Source organism: Canis aureus, chromosome 17, assembly GCF_053574225.1.
Source record: "Canis aureus isolate CA01 chromosome 17, VMU_Caureus_v.1.0, whole genome shotgun sequence".
In the NCBI taxonomy this organism is placed as follows: Eukaryota; Metazoa; Chordata; class Mammalia; order Carnivora; family Canidae; genus Canis; species Canis aureus.
The window spans coordinates 5,218,915-5,237,584 of record NC_135627.1 but is presented as its reverse complement, the minus strand read 5'-3'; the positions used below and the strand labels follow the sequence as shown (position 1 = coordinate 5,237,584).

The 18,670-nt window shown below is 37.3% G+C and overlaps 1 protein-coding gene and 1 long non-coding RNA gene across 3 annotated transcripts in view; both read right to left on the bottom strand.

The window, feature by feature from the left end:
- NALF1 (NALCN channel auxiliary factor 1) overlaps positions 1–18,670 on the bottom strand; it is a 624,195-nt gene that overhangs the window by 73,027 nt on the left and 532,498 nt on the right. The gene's annotated exons all lie outside the window — the stretch shown is intronic.
- The window catches only part of LOC144287728 (uncharacterized), a 38,566-nt gene continuing 20,831 nt past the window's right edge, over positions 936–18,670 (bottom strand). Inside the window, exon 4 of the long non-coding RNA XR_013355481.1 lies at positions 936–1,275. This is a non-coding gene — a long non-coding RNA (uncharacterized LOC144287728). The remainder of the gene's footprint in view (positions 1,276–18,670) is intronic.

Below are 18,670 nucleotides of genomic sequence, written 5' to 3'. Positions count from 1 at the left end.
AACCTGCTTCTCCCTCTGCCTGTGTCTCTGCCTCTCTCTGTGTGTCTCCTGTGAATAAATAAATAAAATCTTAAAAAAATAAAATAAATAAAAAAACATATTGTTAATAAGTCATGTTGTCTTGAGCTTCTAAAAGTTTTTGTTTCATAAAAGTTTTGGTTTGTAAATTATATTTGTTAATTTAATTATAACACTTGATTTTCCTATGGACCCACTACATGTGTATCAGGTGATCACTTTATAAGTATGCACCTGCAGTAAGGGGCATTCTGGCAGTTATAAATTACTGGTTCTCAACTCCAGATGCTAACTAGTATCCCTTGGAGGAGTTTCAAAATAGAATAATGCTTTGTCTCCTAATCAGAACAACTATAACAGATTCTCTGGGGGTTAGCTGCGGTGCTGGCATTCTCTTCCAAGCTCCCAAGTTAATTCGACTGTGCAGCCAGGGTTCAGAAGTAAGGATGAGACCAATTCTTTACTACCACTAGGAATCTAAATTTGAGTCACGTGTAATGCTGTTTCTACATCGGAAAAAGAAATCATCTATTTATTTAAGGACATATTACCAAGAGAAAATACCACAGAGAAAGTATATGTACATCATTGAAATTAGCTAAAAACTATTTTCTGATGTTAACCAAACAAAAAGGTATTTGTGTATTCATATCAGAAAAAAAGAGTTCAAAATATGACCCTCGGCAACAGTAACGGGAATTTTCAAATACTTTATTTTTTAAAAAGATTTTATGTATTCATTTGAGATTGAGAGAGGGAGAACATGAGTGGGGGGGGGGGGAAGAGGGAGAAGCAGATTCCCCACAGAGCAGGAAGTCAAATGCGGGGCTTGATCCCAGGACCCTGAGATCATGACCTGAGCTGAAGACAGACGCTTAACTGACTGAGCCACACAGGATCTCCAAGATTTTTCAAATATTTTAATAACAAAAACAAACAAGAGAGCAGGATAAGAGAATGTCAGAAGGAGGAGGATGTTCATATCTTCTCTCCCCTGTAACTGCAAGGGCACTGTGGACAGTAGTGACATTCGATGTGGGAGACATGAGATTGGAATGCTACCCATGTTTATTTTCAATAACATCTTGGACTACAGTTTCCGGAGGAGAGAAACATGCAAAATGCTGCCATTCATTAGTCTGGGCCCATCATCCAGCTGAATTTGTTCTCCAATGAATGCCTCCATTTCGACCTCATTGGAAGGAGCATGTTCAGAAAGCAGTAAACCCAGGAAGTCCTAGAAAGTTCTATTTCTGGCTGATCAAAAAAAAAAAAAAAAAAAGAAGAAGTCATGGAATTAGAAAGTAATGTAAGACACAGGGCTTGTCTTATCTCAATTAAAAAGACACAAATCTGGTAAAAGTGGAAGAGCAAATTGTGCTCCGCAGACAGGCGGATGGGACATGCAGCCGGCCCCAATGCAGACTAAGTGTCGCCAGCGACGAGGTGAGTACCTACTGGCAGCCACAGCCAATGGGCGGTGGCCTGGGGATCCGCTGCATCAGAAGAGGTTACAGTATTCTGCTTCAAAGAGATCAGTGATGCTGAGTGAAATGAGTCAATCGGAGAAGGACAAACATTATATGTTCTCATTCATTTGGGGAATATAAATAATAGTGAAAGGGAATAGAAGGGAAGGGAGAGAAATAGGTAGGAAATATCAGAAAGGGAGACAGAACATGAAGACTCCTAACTCTGGGAAACGAACTAGGGGTGGTGGAAGGGGAGGAGGGCGGGGGGTGGGGGTGAATGGGTGACAGGCACTGAGGGGGGCACTTGACTGGATGAGCACTGGGTGTTATTCTGTATGTTGGCTAATTGAACACCAATAAAAAATGTATTATTAAAAATAAATAAATAAAAAATAAAATAATTTAAAATGCAAAACGAAAAAAATAAATAAATAAAACAGATCAGTGACTTGCAGGTAGGAGAGCCCTGGAATTTAATTATGGAAAAGCCAAAGAAGGCAGAATGTTAACACAATATAAGCTAAAGTGTGTTGGGAGGCTACGTTGACTTATCTGTGGTCCGCTACCAAGAGGGACTTTTTCCTGTCAAGTTTAATTGGGAGTTACATGGTTGGATTTTGAGAGAAAAATGAGATTGTGAAAGTCTCTTCAAGAATGGTGTTTAGAACGTGTTGGTTTTCATTTCCTTGAAATCTCTTAATTCTACTATTGTATGGCTTTTCAGAGCCACTACATAGAATTTTTAAAGGCCTGTTTGAACCCATTCATATTTGCTAAGACTTTGAAATGATGTCTTCTACTTTCTTGTTGTACCATTCCCTTCTCCGCTGCTTTTTTCTGTCTCAGATGCTTTCCAAATTATTACCTCCATTTATCAAGTGACCACTTTGTTTTTGGAGCAGTGAAGCACATCTTTTTAGCAACAATGTAGACACCCAGCAGGTTCTTCCTAAATTCATTGGCCCATAAACCAAGAGAGACACCAAGTGATTGATAGCTAGAGCTTCTCCAGATGCAGACCCACTTGGGACTGGCTTGCAGATGTTCCCATCCTCTCTGCAGGAGACCACCCACAACAGCAAACAGACACAAGTTAGTCCCTTTGTGGGGTTCCTACATTCCACACTGGGGTGGGGGAAGCCGCCTCATCCTACCCCTTTGCAACTCAGAGTTTGTGTTCCCAACATCTCTGATGCTTGTTTGCATGCTGCAATCAGATTGTATCATTCTAACATATGAATTCCACAGCATGGTTTATAAAACGACTTATGGAACACTTCCTCCTTAGCATGGCTCCTGCCAATTTCTATAACCAAATTAGTCACTATCGGGATTATTTCTCTCCAGCCACCCAGGGCTTTGTGCATCTTTCTGAGCATATCAGCGCATTCTTGACTGGGTACCTTTGTGCATGCAATCCTCACTCCTCATCATTGCCTCTTCAGGACCTTCAAATGTCATCCAGTATTCTATTCAAATGACATGTCTCCAGAGGAGCCTTCCCTCTCAATGCCCCACATTGTCTCTGTATTCTTCATAGCTTCTCTCATGCACCATCTTATTGTGTATTCATGTCTTCACTTGTTTACTGTATGTATCTCCCAGCAGAATATAAACTTTATGATGGCAAGGGCTCCATCTTGCACAAACCACTGTCTCTATGCCCAGTGCATCCAGTACTATCTGCAAATGACAGATGTTTAGTCCAGAAGCATTAAATGTGCTTATCTAAACCGTAACCACATAGGAGCTTGGCAAGAGTAAGATGAGTAATAATCATTAAATGCCAAGCTCACACAGGCAAAGTGTGGAGCACTTGACATGTTCCGACAATTTGAATAACACATGGTCCTGTGAGGGAGATGTTCTCATTCTTACTTTGTAGAACAGAGAGCAGGAGAATTAACCTGTCAAGGCGACATGGTGACAGAGGAAGAGCCAGGAAGGAATTTGAAGTCAGATTTTTCCATCAGAAGCTCACACCATTAGCCTCACATGACCCTGAAAAGCATCCTGTGAGAAAAAAAGACTTACACTGGGTATTGGATAGTAAAGAGAAGTTACACTGATGAGCTGGAGGGGAGCCATCCACATTACAAGATGGAGATGGGCAAAGTCGTAGAAAAGGCTTAGTAGAAGTTTCTAACACTGCAACCAAAAAATTGTCAGTGGAGTGAGGGACTGTGATCTCTATAGCCACTACTCCCATTTGTCAGTCATTTGACTTACACTAAGTATGCCACCTCCGGTAAGCAATATGACGCAGCCTGCATCACAAGACCTGTCCTTTTACCTCTTAGTTGTCACGGACAGAAATTTTAAAAATTCTTATTGCTGATGTCACTTCCCTAATATGTCTAAAGGTTCTGAAAAATTACACTTCAATTCTGTACAATTCAATCAAGCAAACACTTTCTGGTTGTTATTAACCTATTGGCTTATAGCCCTAAAATATCCAACTCAACAAAAACACACAATAGGAGTTAATACATATCATCTGACCTATGGTAATCTATATTTACTTAATCTTTTCTTTTCCAAATTAGTTTTCTAGTTTATCTGTATTAGCGTATTTCTTTAGAAGTCTAAGATTGCTCAACTGAGGACACATTCAGTTTCTCTTCAGTTTCTCATTTATAGGCATTTCACAAATACTCTGCAATCTTCTACCCCTCAAGGAAGAGGATTATAGGCACCCGGAAAACATCTATGTCACTCATAGACATACAATTCCTATTTTAAAGCAGAAAAAATTGACGATTTTTTAAAAGATGGCTCATCCTCTCCCTGAATGGTGGCATATTGGCAGAAAACACAGTGAACTCTTTTAGCCTTTCCTTCTTGTATTGGCAGAAAGCTTTTGTCTATATTCATTCTTATCAAGAAAGATCTTTCTTTTTCTGTTCATCCTTTTAGGTTTTAGTATCCCCTAATAGTGAAATAAGTCCTATTACATTAGAGGATAGGTCAGAATTCAACTTCTCTGCATCAGCAGTGGGTACTGGGCAAGGGAAGACTCACTGGTGGATGAGCCCCTCACTCTCTGAGCGACAGAGTGCTCCTCAGCCTTACTGGGTCATTGGCTGACACCTTTGCAAGGTTTGAGAAAAGCAAACATGACCCACTCTGGATTACAGACATAGAAATCCAACTGCTAAATTAATATTTGGAAGGACAAATCCAAAATTGACAAGAATTCACATTTTCCCAAGTTTTTGCCATGTGCCAAGCTCATATAGGATAAACAGCCTCTGATTTAATGCTTACAACAACCTGTAAAGTGGTTCTTACTATTATCACCACGTTATAATGTGAAGCATCCTGGGTCAGTTTCTTAGTTATGCCCACCCAGTAGGTGGCAGAGCCAAGATTTAAACTCAATTTGTCTGCCTCTTAGTCACTTTTCTTTTGTGCCTTCAAATAAAAAGTGGAATCTTACCAACTGATCAACACGTTTGTTGGCCTCTTAATACAGGCAGATATCATCAATATGTTAAGAAATTTGAGAAATAAGTTATTGGCACAGGCAATGTTAACAACATTATTTGACACTGTATGTTCAGTGTGAAAATATGCTTATCACACAAGAACGATATTCCATGGTTTGTGAATCCAGTTCATACTGACTTGGGAAATCCTATTGTTAAATTTCTAAGGATTTTGCAAACTAGTTGTCAAGGACAGACATTATTAAAAGTGAAATTATATAAATTTACAGTTAAATAAATCATATTAGGAAGAGACAAAATATACTCAAAATGTATCACTTTTTACTGTACTGCATTTTACTGTGATCTGTGCTTGAGATTGTTTACATCTAGTCTGTTTGGGTGGTGGAGACACTGCATACTGCATAGTGGTGTGCTACAGTAAATCTTTTTTCAGCTCTGCCTTCAGTGATGTCACATTGTACCTTGAGACCAGCCCTGATGGAAGTTTATAGCACAGAAATAGGTAAACCATGTAAACCCAGCTTGTTTTATTGTTGTATTGATTGTCTAATCCTAAGAAATTGATGAAGAAAATGTTTTAATCAAATTAAATTTAAAAGTGCTTCATGGAAGTAGTTGTCACATTTTAAGAGTTGAGGAAATAAAAAAAAAAAAAGAGTTGAGGAAATATTCTTCCAGGGTTCAAAAGATATCCACCCAGAAAGGAAATTGCTTTATTCATAAGATGGACAGATAAGTGGAGTTTTAATATACTTTTTGCCCTATCAGTTTCTTCTCATGGTTAATGTAAATAACTAAAAGTATCAACCATCATTCAATCTGGGATTACACACTCTTGTCAGTTGCAACCATAGTTTGGCTACTTAGAGAAGAGTTTGCAAAAATAAGCAAAAACATTCTGTGAGAATCAATTGGCTACAAAGAATTTACAAGAGTATTTCATATTTCTGTTTATATAAACTGTGCTATGCATCCTTTATATCAGCAAAATGTATAATAAACTTAGATGCATACACTCATGCATATCCTTTGACTCAGTTGTTGACCATTTACTAGTCTGCCCCTAGGGTATGGCAGCAAATAAGACAGTCAAGATCTCACCTCTCATGGAGCACAGAATTGTTTCACTAATGATAGGAAATTCAGAATACTTGATGCATCTAACATATGCTTAATGTCTGGAGAAAATGCCAGTGTGTAAAAGAGCTACCATGAATACTCATGAGACTTCAAAATCATCCTTCCCACATTTTTTTTTTTTTTTTTTGGATTTAGATTTAATCTCATATGCTCTGGTAAAAACCACTGGAATGGTTATAAAGAACCTCAGAGCATTACTGAGATGGGTTTTTCTCTTTTGATCTTGAGAAACTGCTCCAGGGAGCTCTCCCATCTGTGAAGAGGCCAGTGACCTATTTCCCACCACTTGATGCCCTGTGGTGGCCAGAGGCGCGGGCAGCCATCTCTGCAGAGGAACCGTGGCAGCTGAGTGACATGACTATGCAGAAAGCCTGCCCTTGGGGTGTTGCAGGGATGGCAAGGGTGGGTGATGAAACATTGTAAAGACCCTTCCCTATCGGCTCTGAAAGTCTTTCTTCTATCAGGATTGGAGTAAGGGAAAATTTTAGCTCTAAACAACTTGGGCTTTGCTGGATGCTTTTAGCAAGTTACAGAGCTCCTTTTCAGAGGGAAATGTAATTTAGTAGTAATCAGTGGTAAAGGGCACAGCTTCTATATGATATGAATATAATATATACACACATATGCAGTAATATTTAAGTGAATCTAATCTAGTGCATATTGAACTGGAGAAGTTTTTAAGTAAGATGATTTGCTTCCTGCTAGAATATACTTTTGTGAAACAACCTGGCATATCATTTTGGGCAATGGCAAATGACTGCAAAGATGATCTGGTTCAGATCTTAGGCAAAATATATTAAATGATATTAATTATCTATTAAATGATAATAGTTTCTAATGAATTAAATGAATTAAAATTGAGTATTACTTTTTATTCTAGGTTTGTATTTTTTAACTTGAGGACACTAAATCAGTGTGTCAGGCAAGATAGACATTGTTTCTGTTTGTTTTGGTTTTACACTGCAAAATCCCACTCCCAATGCCTCCTCAAGCATTTGAAATTCAAGGTAAAACAAAATGTTTCATGTTTCCGTGTGTCATTCTTCCAGCTAAAGAGAGAGCTAATAGCCTCTGAGTTGAAGATCATTATTAGCTTGAAAGATTGGTAAAATCTACCATGGTGAAATTTAATTAGGATACATACAAAGTCCTTTCATAAGTCTAAAACCCAGCTGTGTAAGTACCTGAGGTGTGATTTATCTGCAGCTAATTATGTAAGCTTGATGTGATGTTAGGATGATATGGACACCAAGATGCCAGCTGATTTTGGAGTTCTTGGAGAAGAGGATGTTACCAGGATGAGATATAATACTATAGATTTATTCTTCACTGATGACACCACACAAAGAGTATTGTGTTAAATTCTTGCCCTATATTGACAAAGTGAAAAGCATCCAAAAACAAGGGAACTAGAATAATGAATGACCCATGAAAGGAAATATATTTATGAATAGTTTATGGAATCAAGGCACAGACAGTGAAAGATCTCTAAGTTGCTTTTCAATATTGAAGGATGTTCATGTTGAAACAGGATTGTGGTTGTCTAATACTAAATTAAAATTTCCAGGTGCTATTTTCAGGGAGTTAACTTTCAGTTTAAAGGTGAAAGAAGAAGGTGCTCACAGGAAAGCTCTCAGACAGAAAGTACCCTGAGCTCCCTATCTTTAAAACGATTTAGGCAGAAACTATATGATCATTTCTTTTTATTAGTTTCATCGGTAGAATTCAGTGATTCATCAGTTGCATGCAACACCGAGTGCTCATCACATCAAGTGCCTTTCTTAGCAGTCAGCAAAACTAAAAGGCAACCTGTGGAATGGGAGGAGATATTTATAAATGTCTTATTATATAAATGGCTAGTATTCAAAATCTATAGAAGATCATTTAATAGAGGAACTTAGGGCCTCAAGATTTGTGATAGAAATAATTTAGTCCCTATCCAAATACCAAGCCTGTAATTCTGTAAAACCCTACTCTCATGTCAAGACCCAGAGATCATCAGAGCAAGAAAATTGGGTTCTAACCCACATTATGCTAAAAGTTTCCATCAGGAAGCCACAAAAGGAAGTTTGCAAAACAAATACCCATAGAGACTGGGAGAAAGGAACAAAGCAACAGTGAAGCATATGTGGTCAGGTAGTAAAAGTCAATGTTGAGAACCAGGGCTAAAAGGTCGAAGGGAATAAAAAAAAGGAATCCAGAATTAAGGGAAAGCAACAAGACGTCCTTGAGTCAACACATACAGAGGTCACAGCTGAGAAAATGACAAAATACAGAGAATAGGGCAGGAACCACTGGATTAAGTTGAGCTCAGAGACTGAACTGTTTCTAGATATACAGTTACTTGAGCAAATAAATCCCTTATCATTTAACAAAAAGTAATAAATATACCAGAGGACAAATAGCTTGACCATTGCAGCTTCAAAGTGGAAATTTCAGGGCACAGCTTTATAGGCATAGGGCTTTCCTATTTTTCTCTCCATTTCAACAAAGTATCTGGGCATGAAAATCTAGGTCACATGTATCTTTGCAAAGCATTTCTGGGATCATTTGTCGATAGCTAGATCATTAACTTCTGAAACCCAGATTAATGCTCCCCAGTGTTCAACGTTACATTGCACTTAACTCATTTTGTACTCGCTGTGTCAGATCTAACTTTACATTTTATAAATGAATTTTAAAATGAAACAAAAATAGTGCTTATTTCAATGCACTAATAATGTGACCTAACAATAAATCACATTTATTAATTTATTTCCTTGTTTACTTACATGCTTAGCACATTAAGGAATAAATAAGATTGAGCAAGCTTCTGCCTATTATAACAAATAAAGCAAGAATATGTGAAAACTGCATATTTCTTTTCAGATAATGCTTATTCTGTACATCAAACCAAAACAGCAGTCCCTTCCATGGGATCTATTTCCCCAGATGAATACATTCATTTCTTTTTTTTTTAAATTAAGATTGTATTTATTTATTTGACAGAAAGAGAGAGAGAGAGAGAGCGAAATAGAGAGAGAGAGCACAAGCAGGGGGAGCAGCAGGGAGAGGGGGCGGGAGAAGCAGACTCCCTGCTAAGCAGGGAGCTGAATGTGGGGCTCCATCCCAGGACCCTGGGATCACAATCTGAGCCGAAGGCAGATGCTTAGCCAGCTGAGCCACCCAGGTGCCCATATACATTCACTTCTAAGAGTCATTTGATATAGGCACAGAAAACAACTGTTTACCCCAGCAAACCAGAAATTTTAAGTTACGCTAAAATTTTACATTATGATAGGAATAAGTACTGTTTATAAAACTATATCACTTAGGCTACCTGACTGGGTTGATGCTCTCGACTAACATATATTTCTGATATTATCAGGGCAAAAATACATGACGGTACTGTACTGAGTGGCATAGCCCTGGGCTTACTCCCTCATTCTTGGGCAAGATCATGACATTGTACATAAGTGACTTCAATATATCATGAAAATCAAAGTGATAAGTGACTTTACAATATCTATTATAATTGTACCATTTGCATGTGGTGTTCAATGTAGAAGTATTGGGCAAAATGAAGAACATTACAGAGTTGATGCTCATAATGAGATGACAAAAGGCTCTTCTGCCAAATGTTTAAGAGCAGGAAAAATGACCTTAAGTGGGTAGCAAAGGAAAAAAAAAAAGCCAGGAAGGGCTAGGGTGTCTACCCGGTCTACCAGGGATTTTAGGAAAGTCCCACATCCTAGAAATCATTATTGGCAGATCAGGATGGCTAGTCACCCTCGGAGGGTTCTTAGTCTAGCAGCTAAACTATATTCTATGCATAAATGTATAGTCTCCCAACAGTCCATAAAAAGACAATAAGGGCACACACACACACACACATATACCTACACATATGCAAGTGTATATGTGTGTGTGTGTGTGTATATATATATATATATATATGCTTACACACGTATACACATATACAAATGTATATACGTTTGTGTACTTACACTTATACACACACCTGCTTCAGTGGACTCACAGCAACCATTCTGTGAATCTTTGCTGGGTTTTTATAGAAAACATACTGGGTCACTCAAGTTCCTGAACATGAAGACTACCACATATTTTTATGGCCTCTATACTCCATTTATTTCCTAATGGTCCATAGGTACCATCCTATTATATCACTTTACTATACAAATTATTCTAGGTCTTTCCATAGATTGGAACCATGTGGGCAAGGCTTAAGGCCTCCCTTCATGCCTAACTGGTACTCACAGATACCTTACAGCAATAACCAATGTAAATCCTTCCATTGAATTAGAAACATAGCTGACCATTCCTTATGAAATTCTGGCCAGATTTAACTTGATAATGAAGAGTACATTTGGCAGATTCAGATGCAAAATAAGTTGAAAAGAAAATGTGTTTAAATTTTTTCTCCATTCATGATATTGGAACCCCCCAAATGTGAGAAACATACCATTGCTTTTAATGTATTTATAATCCTTATTTTCCATAATAACTTAAAAGACTTTTTCAGTTGTGGTGAATTACTGATTTTTTTCATTAACTCTGTTGTCAATTTCTTAATAATTGTTGAGGTCATTTCAGATAAATAATTTAAATGTTGGTTTATAATCATTAGTTTATATACACAAATAATTTGCTTCTCATCACATTTTATTTTTTAAAAGATTGATTTATTTACTCATGAGAGACAGAGAGAGAGAGAGAGAGAGAGCAAATCAGAATAATAGAAGGAGAAGTAGGCTCCCTACAGAGAGCGCTTGCGGGACTTTATCCCAGGATCTGTGACCACGCCCTGAGCCATCCAGGCGTCCCTCATTTTGAAGATTAAATTCGTTTAACTGGTTTCTATTAGAAACTCATTGGGGAAGCATATGTTTCTTTGACTAAATTGAAGTAACTACCCCAATTCTGTTTATAAACCAGTTAGCAAATTCAGATGCAACTAAGGCCTGATCTCACACAAGGGAGGCAACTTACCAGTTCGAGTGACGGGAAATATTTGCTTGGTTTGTTTTGCTTTATATCATCACTACTGCTATTGCAAACTTTATACACTCTATCATCAACTGGACTAATGCCGCTTTCTTTTTATTGTTGTTGTTAACACAATTAGTCCACGATGCCACTTGCATTTAAAAATATTTTTTACAAAAAAAATATATTTTTTTATAAATACGATTGTAATGTGATTTTAAAAAGGACAAACATGCTGTTTGCAACCACATCTACCTTGACCCAATGTCATGTCCCACTTCCTTCTCTAGAAGGAACAGCGGTGACTAGTTTGGTGTTCCGGTGACCAGTTATTCCAACTGTTTCTCGATGCATTTACATTTATATGCACCTGTGTGGCCACTCAGGTGATGTTTGTGCAATAGTCATTTTTAATACATAACTAGAATCACATTGTGTGTTACAATTCTATTGTTGAATTTCATTTTTTGGTTAATGCTGACTTAGAGATTAATGTGATCATACAATACCCATCTTAATGCCATACGTATATTTCATAATCTAATCTATCATTTCCTCTTCGCTGGGCATTTGGGTAATTTCTGATCTTTCACTCCTTCAAACCCTGTTGCACTTCATAGACTTGCACTTAGGTTTGTGTGCAGTTCACGAAGTATCTCTACAGGAGACATTCCTTAAAGATTACCTACCAGGTTGGAAAGCATTTTATCTTTAGAGAAATGCTACCAGCATGCCTTTATGAAAACTAGTGTCATCCAGCTTTTTTTTTCTTTCTTTTTTTTTTTTTTTGCCAACTGCTTGATTAAAAAAGTGATTTAATTTTGGTTATATTACCTATTTCTTTGATTATGATGAGATTAAATATATTTTCTGGTGTTGTCCAGTTATTTTTCTTTCATGAACTGCCTGTGCTTTTTCCAACATGCTGTTGAGTTGTTGATCTTTTCCTCAATGATTTGTTGAATTTCTTTATTATTCTCCATCTAGCCACATTACTGAATTTGGTTATTAATTAACATATCCCTCGATACTTTGTAGTTCACTGCATTTTATTTCAATTCAACTGTTAAATGTCAAAATTCACTTTAAACATTAATCTGAAGGCATGCCATAGAGCTGACATTTTCTAAAATGAAACATATTTAGAAAAATTATAACAATTCCTTTGGTCTCTGAATACAAAGCTATTTTTCCCATGATATCTTGGAACTCTTGTCATTTTTTTCCACAAGGGAGAGGTTTAAATATAAGCTAAATAATTTAAGAATTTCTGAAGTATTATTTAAGAAAGAAATCAGCAATTTAGTTTCACTGTAGGGAATTACAAAAATATGAGATGGATAGTATTTGGATTTTCTTTAAAGTGTTGAAAGATCAGTATTTCAGATTCTTTCTGAATTATCCTCTCATACTTCCCGGAAGTAGTGTCAAATGCTATCAACTCTAATCCTAAAAGTAGCAAAAGAGACAAAGAAAGGTTAAATGTTTTTGCAAAGCAATCCAGCAAAAGAGAGAGTGCCAGTGACCTAGACAAGATAACATACACATCCTATAAGCAAGCTGAAGATACCATATAATTCTACTCTCTTCCCGTGCAAAGTTCTTTTTTGTATGACTCATAGATTTTAAGCAACTTCATGATTTTGTCATGGGTACAAAATACTCATACATATTTTGTGTTTATATTTTATTTAAAATATAAAAAATTTCCCTATTTATCCTCTTGAAATTAAAGAAATCACATTTTTAGTGTGCAAAAGGATACAAGGCTCTTCATTATAAGTTAACATGGCACTTTGACCACACCAATCCTGGCAAATAGATGCCTACCAAGACAGCTGATAAAAAGGAGTTCACACCGCTGTCCAAACACCTGCTTTCCCTATTGGCATTGATTCCTTCTTACTCAGTTTTTTTCCCGTTGCTCTAAGTTTTCCACCCTCTTATGTTTGGACTTCACCTGTTGAAGAGTTTCATAATATGACTCTATAGATCATCTATTTTTAAACTATGAACACAGAAGTGTAGCATCATGGGAAAAACACATGCCGGAAGTTGACCAACCTCACAGCACACCACACTGCAATTTCTAACTATCCAAAAGGGGGAGAAAAAAGACAGAACATGAGCCATAATTATGCACAAAATCAGCTATATGAATTTTAACAAAATTCCCTTCTATTGCTCAATGATAAGGCAGTTTTTCTTCAGGCTAGATTCTAGCACCACGTTAAAGTCTGAACAGGGCCCCCCCAGAGAGAGGCATGGCCACCGCATCAGGCTTCTTCCCTTCTGACACGGTGGGTACAACCTGAGAGCCCAACCAGTTCAACTTTCTACACAGCTCATTACCTGAACAAGCACTGCTTCAAGGTCTGTTCTGCCTTATTTTATACAAGGGTTATCTGAGCTCCACAAATCAATCATTTCACTGCAGGGCTAATCACTTGTCTCCTCGGCAAGGCTCCATCCACCACACCTTGTTTCTTTCATTTTCCCTCAGAATCCATCAGTGAGTCAATAAATGCTAATTGACCACCTACTTTGCCTCATGCCATATGGAAGGTGCTGGAAATACAGGGTCAACATGGAATTTACAGTCTAGCTGGGACCACAGATAAATAAGGATTGACAATGAAGGTACAGTTGGGCAAAGCGATGACAAAAGTACAGACGGATAAAGGAGGGAATCAAAGGGATCTGCTTGAATGCTTGCTATGGATTAAAGGGGGTGGGGCTGGCTTATAAAAAGGCCTGTGATGGAACTGTGCTTCTGTGCTTTTTCTGGGGTGGTGTATACACAAACCCACACGTACAATGAAATTGTATACAAATAAACACACACACACGCACACACACACCAATGAGCACAAGTAAACCTAGAGAAACATAATAGGATGGATAGATAGCATTATCATCATATTCTTGTTGCGATGTTTTAACTTGGCAAGATAATACCACTGGGGAAGCAAATAAGGGGCACATGGGATCTCTTTGTATTATTTTTACACATAAACAATTACATATTATTTTTACATGGGAATAGATCAGCATGAAATATTTAGAAAGGGAACACTGTTACTGAGAATGGCATTGAGCATCCCCTCTGCCAGCAGGACTTCTACCCAGAAATTTAAAAATGGTACTAGATTTTTACAACACAACACCCAACATAGAATTGTTCTAAGCTGTCCCAGTTCCTACAGGTGGCAGTGTGTCTTAGAGGGCTAGCTCTACAAACACACAACAGTGCTTTTAAAACAACCACCCATGCACATTGCGATGTCCAAGAATGAGTGAGCCACAAGGAGAGCCATGATTTAGTAAGGATGAGACTTTTCACAGAGGGTCTTCATGTCTTCTGTTCATTCACCTATTGGCAGATAACAAGAATGGAACTTTCTACCTCATCAGGCTTTAAAAATCATAGTTATCTTTTAATTCTTCTAAACAAGTTACATGCAGAGTTTTGACCAAATTTTCAATGTGCTGCATACTAAGGATCAAACCAAAGATTAGAAAGGACTGCTTATTTGGCTGGTGATTATTTTTCTCAAAAACAGGAAATATATCTTGATTTTACATTGATTTAGAATTAAATTTCATTATGATCAATTCAGCATTGGGTTCAAACATTGCCTAGTCACTTGCAGCCAGAGAGATTTTATTTCTGGGTAAGCTCCTGAGTGCACTGTGTCACTTTTATTTTACCAAATCATTTATTGGCTAGGTTGTGTTTCTAAACTTTTCCTTCTGCAAAATATTTATAAAATTGTCAAATACATGCACATACACCCACACAAACACCATACAGACACACACACACACAGACACACATATTCAGACACAGACACAATTATATATACACACACACGTATCAGGAATATCTCTTTTAGCAGCTCATTGCTTCAGCTGCATTCCTTTTCCTCAGTCATAAAATATTTTTAAAAGTCTATGCTGAGATTGACTTTAAGATAAAACATTAAAATAAACCATCATTACTCTCATACACATATGTGCATGATATCATCACATTTTAACTGGGTGAATTCTCTTCCATCTAAAGGGTCACATTCCCTGTCTTTCCTTGTAACTAGATATATATCATGGGATCTAAGTTATTTCCTCATGAGAAACCAGGCAGGAAATTTGAAGTGTCCCTAAGGAAACAAGTATGCCTTCTTTGCCTTCATCTTCTTCCAGCTGCTTCGCGGATGGATGTAATAGCTGGAACCACTAGAGCATCTTTGAACATGAACATCCTGGCAATCATGTGTGGCACAACCACAGGGGCAGCTGAGGTCCCTGCCACCATAAAGCTACCTTCCAGTTCTAATTGCCTATGCCCACTTAATCTGAGAGGGTGATAAATTCCTATTTTGCTTACGGCACTAAGATTAAGGTCTTTGAAACTTGCATCCCAGCCTAATTGCAAAATGAAACATAAGGACCTGCTAACACCAATGACAGGGAAAAAAAAAAAACATTAATTAATGAGTGAAAATAACTTTGTAAATAAATATAATATTTTTATTTTCAATAGGTATAAAGTGCCTTTTTATTTATGCAACTCTGGTTACTAAATTTACTGTAAAGTTTCCACCATTGGACCAGTAAATCAGTCCTACCATACTATTTGATAATAAAAATTATATTGAACAGTGTTATCCTTTGCCTTTGTATTTTTACTCAATAGACAAGAAAAAAGAAGCCACTGTCACATTTATCTGCCCAAATAGAAAGCGATTATTTCCACATTATATAAAGTTTTTGTTTTCCATTTGAAGGATTAACATATAACGTCATTAAGACAAACATTCAACTTGATTACAAAGGAGAATTGCAAATGTTCAGCTGGGACACCAAACATCTTTATTGTCTTTTGGCTGCAAAGTGATAGTGCCCAGAAGAAAGAAAAATGACATAAGAAAGAAGAATTATGAAAAAGAAGAATGTAAACCAATTTCTAGGGAATTAATCTCCTTTAGCTGGAATCCATAGTGTAAAGCAGGGTCAGTCACTGAGAGTGGACAAGGCACTTTCCAAACAGAGGTGCTGAGCAGACATCCTGCTGAGTCCCAGGATCACAGATCTCACAGCATAAAGTGAGATTATGCTTCTTAATCCACATAGGTTGAAGTGTCCTATGAATACCTTCAACTGCTTACAAATTTCTGTGGGAGCACTGCCCTGCGTTTTGCTGGGGACAGGAATCATGCTTACTAACTTCTCAATGGAGTCTGCAATACCAATAAAGTTAATAACTATCACTCTAGTGAGCTCTCCAAAGAAAAAGACCTGAATCTCCAGGGGTCTGATAACCTATTTTATTTTATTTTATTTTATTTTATTTTATTTTATTTTATCTTATTTTATTTATTTTATTTTATTTTATTTTATTTATTTTATTTTATTTTATTTTTTAATTTTAACCAATCTTTAATTTTCATACAAAATTTTGTACTGATGGAGGCACTTGGATGGCTTAGTCGGTTAAGCATCTGCCTTCCGCTCAGGTCATGATCCCAGAGTCCTGGGATCGAGCCCCACATGGGGTTCCCTGCTCAGTGGAGAGCCTGCTTCTCCCTTTCCCTTTGCCTGCCACTCCTCCTTTTTGTGCCCTCTTTCTCTCTCTCTTTCTTGCTGTCAAATAAATAAATAAAATCTTAAGAAAACAAATTTTTGTACTGGTGAATTTGCATATTTTTTTAAATAAATATCCACAAAGCTTGTATTGGCCCTTGCTGCTGCATGTCATGAATATACCACATCGGGAGTGACAGCCTGCATTTCACATACTTAGGTAACAACGGAGCCATTCTTTATGGAACTCCTATCGCAATGGGTGTATGGTGAATGATTTGGTAACTCTTACACCAGGAAATAAGACAACCCGGCAGAACAAAACCAACAAAAGTTTAGACTAGCCATATTTTTAGGATGCATTACTTCTGGTCCAAATATTATCCTGCCCAATCTCTGGGTTGTGGAAAACAAGTATGATGACTGTGTATTTAGGAAGATGGACCCTGGCATCGTAGAGAATCCCTAGGCAAGTAGAAGCATCCTGGCAGGGAGAGCCATTAGAAGGCCACAGCAGTGGATCAGGTGAATTGATAGGGTTTGCTTTATCTGGTTGGCAGGAGAAAAAGCAAGAAGAGAAAAGAAGGGAAGGGTTTGAGAAATATTACAGTGAATAGCATGACAGTGTTCAGTCAGTAGTACTTAAATGCAAGTAATGTGTCTCTCCCATTCCCACAGTAATAATCGTGTTCTATCCTACTAAGATAGGTAAAATAAAGGCATAATCATTAGTTGCCATTTGTGAGACCAATTAAAACACATGTCAATCAATTTGGTCCACCTTGCAGGCCTGTATGACCCTTTATCTAATCATAAGATAATGCATTAGTACATTTGCTGTGTAACAGATAACCCCCAAACTTCATGGCTTCAAATAGCAAATATTTCTTATCTTGCAGTATCTAGGGATCAGGAATCTGAATGGTGCCTAGTTATGCCTCCAGTTCACCACAGCTCAGGTCTAATGCTGCCTGACAAAAAACAGATTAAATTTGAACATCAGATAAACAATAAGTATGTGTGTGTCAAACTTTGTATGGGACATTCTTATACTGAAAAATGTTATCTTTGATTATGTGAATTTCCAGTTCATCAGGCTGTCCTGTATTTTTATTTGCTAAACCTGAACACATTACTCATGTGGCTGTAGTTAAGATGTGGGTTAGGCCTTCAGTATATTAAGACCAGGCTGAGGCTGAAAGACTGACTTCCAAGCTCACTCATATGGTTTTTGCAGGTTTCATTTTCTAAAGGGCTGTTAATCCAAGGTCCTCGGTTCCTTGACAGCTGTCGGACTAGGGCCTCAGTTCTTTGCTACACCACAGGGACCACTCCACTGGGCTGCTCATAACATGGCATCTGGCTCCCCTTAGCACCAGAGAGTCAAGAGAGAGCCCCAAAGGAAGCTACTGTCTGTTTCTATTCCAATCTCCTAAATATCATCCCATCCTTTCCTCTATGTTCTACTTATTATAGAGAAGACATAAGTCCAGTTCACACTCAAAGGAGGAAATATACAAGGGTATGAATATCAGGAAACAGAGGTCATGGGGTCTCCTTAGTGGTGATCTACCATGAACATATCCCAAATAAATTAAATTTTCTAAGAAACATGCTCAGAGCATCTTTTAAACATATATCTCATTTTTTTTTCCCTTGGGTTATTCCTCTGTCCCCTTATATCATGTGCAAAGTAAGAAATAATAGGCTAACATGGCCATAATGGATTTAGCACACAACCAGTTAAATGTAAAATCAATGTTGAAGAATTAGAAAAAAAAAATTGACCTTGAAACTCATACACATAAAATCATAAATTCTGGGTCTAATAAAAGCTATTTTAAGGTCACCTTTCTGCAAGTCTAGTTCAATAAAGAAAAATATTTATATCCCTCCTCTTTTGACAATTATAAAGAAAACCAACATATTCCATTCCAGCTTTCTATAGATTATGACATAAAATTAGGCTTTTTCCCAAACTACATCAAGAGATAAATGCATCATTCATAAATTTAAGAA